Below are 5,851 nucleotides of genomic sequence, written 5' to 3'. Positions count from 1 at the left end.
AGACCCCACCTTCTTCTCCCGGCCCCTCCTCCTGTTCGGACAAATAGAGAGGCTCTGACACTTTGGCCTGTCTCAAAGTTTCCCCCTGCTCTCTCAGCTGTGTCTCACTTGTGTTTCCCGGCTTAAAAAGTGAATCACAATCTTAAGGAGGAAAAGAACCAGTGTGTGTGATAGGTTGTTTCATTCTTCAGCTGACTTTGTTTAATATTATACCATTTACATGCTAAAATCTCTCAGAATTTTCAGTTTTATAGGATTTTGTCTGTATGCCATAAGGAAGGTAAGACATAAGTGTACAAATAGCAGCTGGTTCCTGGTTAATATGTAACAGCTCAGTCACACATAGTTTTAACCCAGACCAAATATATACTGGGAGTGCACCAAAATTTAGACGTCCTATTTTAAGCATTGTCGGCTATCACAAAGTCTGTAACTTTGTGATTGTCTTTTCTAGCAAGATTCTTGTCTTTAAATGAATGTCAGTTTAAACATTTCCTTTCAAGGAACTGGATGCAACAAGACCACAAAAGATGTGGGATCATTGTAGTAGTCTGTAATTAAGGTTTCCATTTTGGGTTGCCTAAGGCCAGGTCCTTCTGTCGTCCTGCCCAGAGCAAGCTAAAAGCATTTGCATTTTTAAGAGACTATAATAACTGTGTTTACAGTCTTCAAACACTTATTAGACGTATTCTACATACACTACTGTTCAAAAGCTTGGGGGTCAATAATTGTTAAAAATGCTTTTAAAAGAAGTCTATATGCTCACACCAAGGCTGCATCTATTTGAAAAGAAAAAAACAAAACAAAACAAAAAACACAGTATAGAACATATATTTTGAAATACTTCAATTTAAAAATAGCTTTGAACCTTTTTGCATTTTGTGTTTTTAACAGTAATTTATTTTTTGGTGATGTTATGATGCAATTAAAGAAAAGTTGTAAACATTTTAAAATGTAACTTATTCCTGTGATGAAAATGCTGAAAAAGTCTCTTCTGCTCACCAAGGTTGCATTTATTTGATCCAAATAATAAAAAAAAAAAATCAACAAAACCTGTAATATTGTGAAATTTTTCTACTATTTAAAATAACTGCTTTCTATTTGAATATATTTTAAAATGTAATTTTTCTCTGTGATCAAAGTTACATTTTCAACATCATTACTTCAATGTCACATGATCCTTCATAAATCATTATCCTTCATAAATCATTATCAATATTTAAAACAGCACATTTTTTCAAGATTCTTTGATTAATAGAAAAATGCAAAGACCAGCATTCATTTGAAATAAAAAGCTTTTAACAATTTTATTAATTATATATATATTTTGTATTATATATATTTTATTAATTAAATATATATATATAATTATTATACTATATATAATAATAATTATATAATTATTACTATATATATATATATATATATATATATATATATATATATAATTTATCAAAAGTGATGATAAAGACATTTTTAATTCTACTCCCTTTTCAACATAAAATAATAATAATAATAATAATAATAATAATAAATGTTTTTTAGCAGCAAATCAGAATATCAGAATGATTTCTGAAGGATCATATGACTGGATTAATGATGCTAAAAAATCTGCTTTGAAATCACAGGAATAAATTACATTTTAAAATATATTCAAATAGAAAACAGTTATTTTAAATAGTAAAAATATTTAAATGTTACAGATTTTTCTGTACTTTAGCTCAAATAAATGCAGTATTGGTGAGCAGAAGATACTTCTTTTAAATTCTTACTGTTCAAAAACATTTTACTGGTAGTGTGTATATACATATATAAATTAGAATTTTATTATATTACAGTTTAATAGGAATTAACACTTTGACATTTTAACTATAGACATAAAATTTTGGATTTTTGGTCGACAGCTGATACCGATATATATTAATATTCATTTTTGGTTTGATCAAAAAATGTACTTGCTAGAACTAAATAAACATTAAAGTTCTATACTTTTTTATTTGAAAAATAACTATTAAAATCACTGCTGTTTTGTGTTTCACACAGATGCAGTTGTAACATGCTTAACATTTTATTTGTAGATTAAACAGTGTAAAGCATAGTGTAAAGAGCTCCTTAATTTATCAGAATCCACACACACTTTACAAAAGATCTCACATTGGTGTTGTGTTTGTCACATACAGTTCTGAAAGCTGTTAACCACCTGTGTGTTCACTACCACCTGTCTCAGTTGAAAGAGAAAACACCATGATGGGCCAGACACCCAGTGTGCAATTCATTCAATAAAAGCTCGTTGTGAATAATGAATACTAAAGAATACTAACGAGCAGAAAAGACAGAATCAGATCGCACATTGATTTATAAGAATTAAAATACTGATGTTCTTAATGTTATCTATTTTCCACATTCAGACAGGAAAACCTGACAGCTAATAACTTCTGTTTTGCTTCTGGTGCCCTCTTATGGCAGAGGTTTCACGGAGCTCTCGTTGGACACCATATGCTTTGCCCCAAGCCATTCAGCTAACACGTCTCTTTATACAAAATTAATAAATAAATGCAATTATAATATGACTACTTAAAAAAACAAACCCTTCTTGTCTCTGTTTCTATGTATAACCTAAACCTTAATATTGGTTTTGTACAGAAGCTACTGTAATAAAAAAAAAAGAAAAAAAAAGAACATGCTCTCTGGACCAGTTTAGACAAGTTACAATGTCTTTTGTACATTTTAATATCTTGCACCAGCAGCTATGCATGTAATTGCATGAATTTCAAAGAATCAATGTCAGGTTGACTTACTGTACAAAAAAGAAATCACTGGTAACACCTTTAACGTTTTTTCCCTAAGTGACATTTTTATAAGGGGTTTTAATTGTTTATGTGAAAATTATGTAGTCATTATTTTGACGTGTTTATATTAACAATATTTAGTAGTATTTTCAGTTACATTTATTAAGCCATAAGGTCCCAGTAGACCAGGTATCTCAGATTAGGCCTCATCTATATGTTTAATGACTTGTGAAGAATTTTTCTTAACTCTACTACTATTGCAGCTTCTCTAGTTCTAGTAGTTTTAAAAACAGAGCTGATGAATGTGGTATGTTGCTTCAGGGCTTCTGTCCAAGCACATAACTGCTGAAACTTGTGCAGCTTCACTGTTATGAAATGGGTTATTGCCATTCTCACAGTCTTCAGTAATGCAATGATATCACTCTAGCATACAGAGTGAAATACACACACACACACACACACACACACACACACACACACACACACACACACACACACACACACACACACACACACACACACACACACGTTTTATGGTGACATTCCATAGGCATAATGGTTTTCATACTGTACAAACCGTATTTTCTATGGCCCTACACCTACCCTACACCTAAACCTAGCCCTCACAGGAGATTGTGCACACCTTTACTTCCTCAAAAAACTCATTGTGCATGATTTATAAGCCTGTTTCCTCATGGGGACCTGAGAAATGTCCCCACAAGGTCAAAATCTATTACTATCCTTGTGGGAATACCAGGTACACACACACACACACACACACACACACACACACACACACACACACACACACACACACACACACACACACACACACACACACACACACACACACACACACACACACACACACACGCTTCATCAGTAAGATTTTTAATGGTCATAAAAGATGTTTTTATGCCCATCAAGGCTGAATTTTATATAATCAAAAATACAGAAAAAACTGTAATATTGTACAATTTTAATATTTAAATTTAAAATAACCGCTTTCTATGAGTATATATTTTAAAATGTAATTTATTCCTGTGATATAAAGCTGAATTTTTAGCATCATTATTCCAGCCTTCAGGGTCACATGATCCTTCAGAAATTATTCTAATATGCTGATTTATTATCAATATTGAAAACAGTTGTGCTGTTTAATATTTTGTTGAAACCTGTGATTTTTTCCCAGGATTCATTAACAAATAAAAATTCTAAAATTTTGGGGTCAGTATTTTTTTTTTCTTTTTTTTTTGAAAGACATCTTTTTTTTATTAACCAATAATGTGTTAAATTGATAAAAAGTGACAGCAAATTATATTGTTATTGACTTATATACTTTATGACTTATTATATTGTTAGAAAAGATTTATATTTTGAATAAATAACCTTTTATTCATGAAGAATCCTGAAAAAGAATTGCAGGTTTAATATATATATATATATATATATATATATATATATATATATATATATATATATATATATATATATATTAAGCAGCACAACTCTTTCCAACATTGATAATAACAGTAATTATTCTGCATATTACAATTATTTTTGAAGAATCATGTGACCCTGAAAACTGAAAGTAATGGCTAATAAAAATTCAGCTTTGCATCACAGAAATAAATTATATTTTACAATAAATTAATATAGAACACCATTATTTTTAAACTGTAATAATGTTTCACAATATTACTTTTTTCTGTATTTTTGTTAATGCAGCCTTGATGAGCACATGTTACGGAGTAAACACACACATATTAGTCTATGTAAACAAAAACTTATGTAGGATGCGATTAATCACGATTAATCGTTTGACAGCACTATTAATAATACTTAAAGTAAGTATTATGTATTAAGTATTAAAGTGTACTGTAGTCTTCACTTAAAAGGTAAATTGCAATTTAAACTACAGTTTTACACTGTAGATGTCGCTAATGTTCTTCTAAAGTCAACACTTAAATGTTGCCTACTTCCTCCAGTAACCGCAAGAGGGCGTTGATTTGTCAATATTGTTTACCGTACCATAAACATTGAAGCACATGAAGTGTGGCCCACTCCTATTACACATTGATAGATACAACCATATTTCTTATAGAAACATTATCTTAAATTCTATTTCCTACTGGACCTAATTCAATTGCTTTTTTGAGCCTGATTTTATAAAGTGCAGATTCCCAGGAAGTACAGAGGGTTCCAGGCTGTATAGTCTGAATTACGGCCTGTTGATCTGACTGTGAAGAACTGTCTGGCCAAATGGACATGCTTGGCCAAGCTAGTGTGAGGCCCATCAGTTCTGCGCTCCAACGAAAGTAAGAAAAACATTTCCTTTTTATCCAATTCCTTTTTCATACAGTCACCTGCAGGCTTCAAATTAAATTTCAACACTAAAGTCCCACCGGTTTAAAACATTTCTGAAATAAGTCAAAAATTATTTTTAATTGCACCATAAGGCCCTTTAGGAATTGGCAGCTCTATTGATTCCCATCTAAACGGTCACTTTCACTGACGGAGTGTTTTTGACTGTGAGCCAAATAACCGAAATAAATCTGTTAGCTAAAGTTTTCCATTCAAGCAGTCTTACAGACCAGCATTGTCTAAGAGTCTAGAATGTCTTTAATAACCATCCAGGAATAAAACGTACTTATAATAGAAGCCTAAAGAGGACTAGGGTCTCTAAGAGGCTGTATTAACATAGGTCATGTGTGTGTGTGTGTGTGTGTGTGTGTGTAGAAGATCTGTGTGTTTACATTACAAATTCTGGGTAATATTACTTTTTGAATAATATTTCAGAAAACGAGAGAAGAGTACTTAGCAAAGGCCATGTTTGCACTTGGTATTAGGATCGGTCTCAGTTGATCCAAGCACATGTGGTCAGCGTGGCCGTTAAGAACACGTGGAGTAAATGTCACCGAAACTGCGCCGTTTCTCCCCAGGTATCCTTGGATTTTAAAGGAACACTCCACTTTTTTTGGAAATAGGCTCATTCTCCAACTCCCCTCCATCAGATTTGCGTTGACAGATTGCATAGAAAATCGTGTAGTGTATGATGGTCA

The sequence above is a fragment of the Garra rufa genome, chromosome 3 (assembly GCF_049309525.1).
Source record: "Garra rufa chromosome 3, GarRuf1.0, whole genome shotgun sequence".
In the NCBI taxonomy this organism is placed as follows: domain Eukaryota; kingdom Metazoa; phylum Chordata; class Actinopteri; order Cypriniformes; family Cyprinidae; genus Garra; species Garra rufa.
This window is presented reverse-complemented; position numbering follows the sequence as displayed.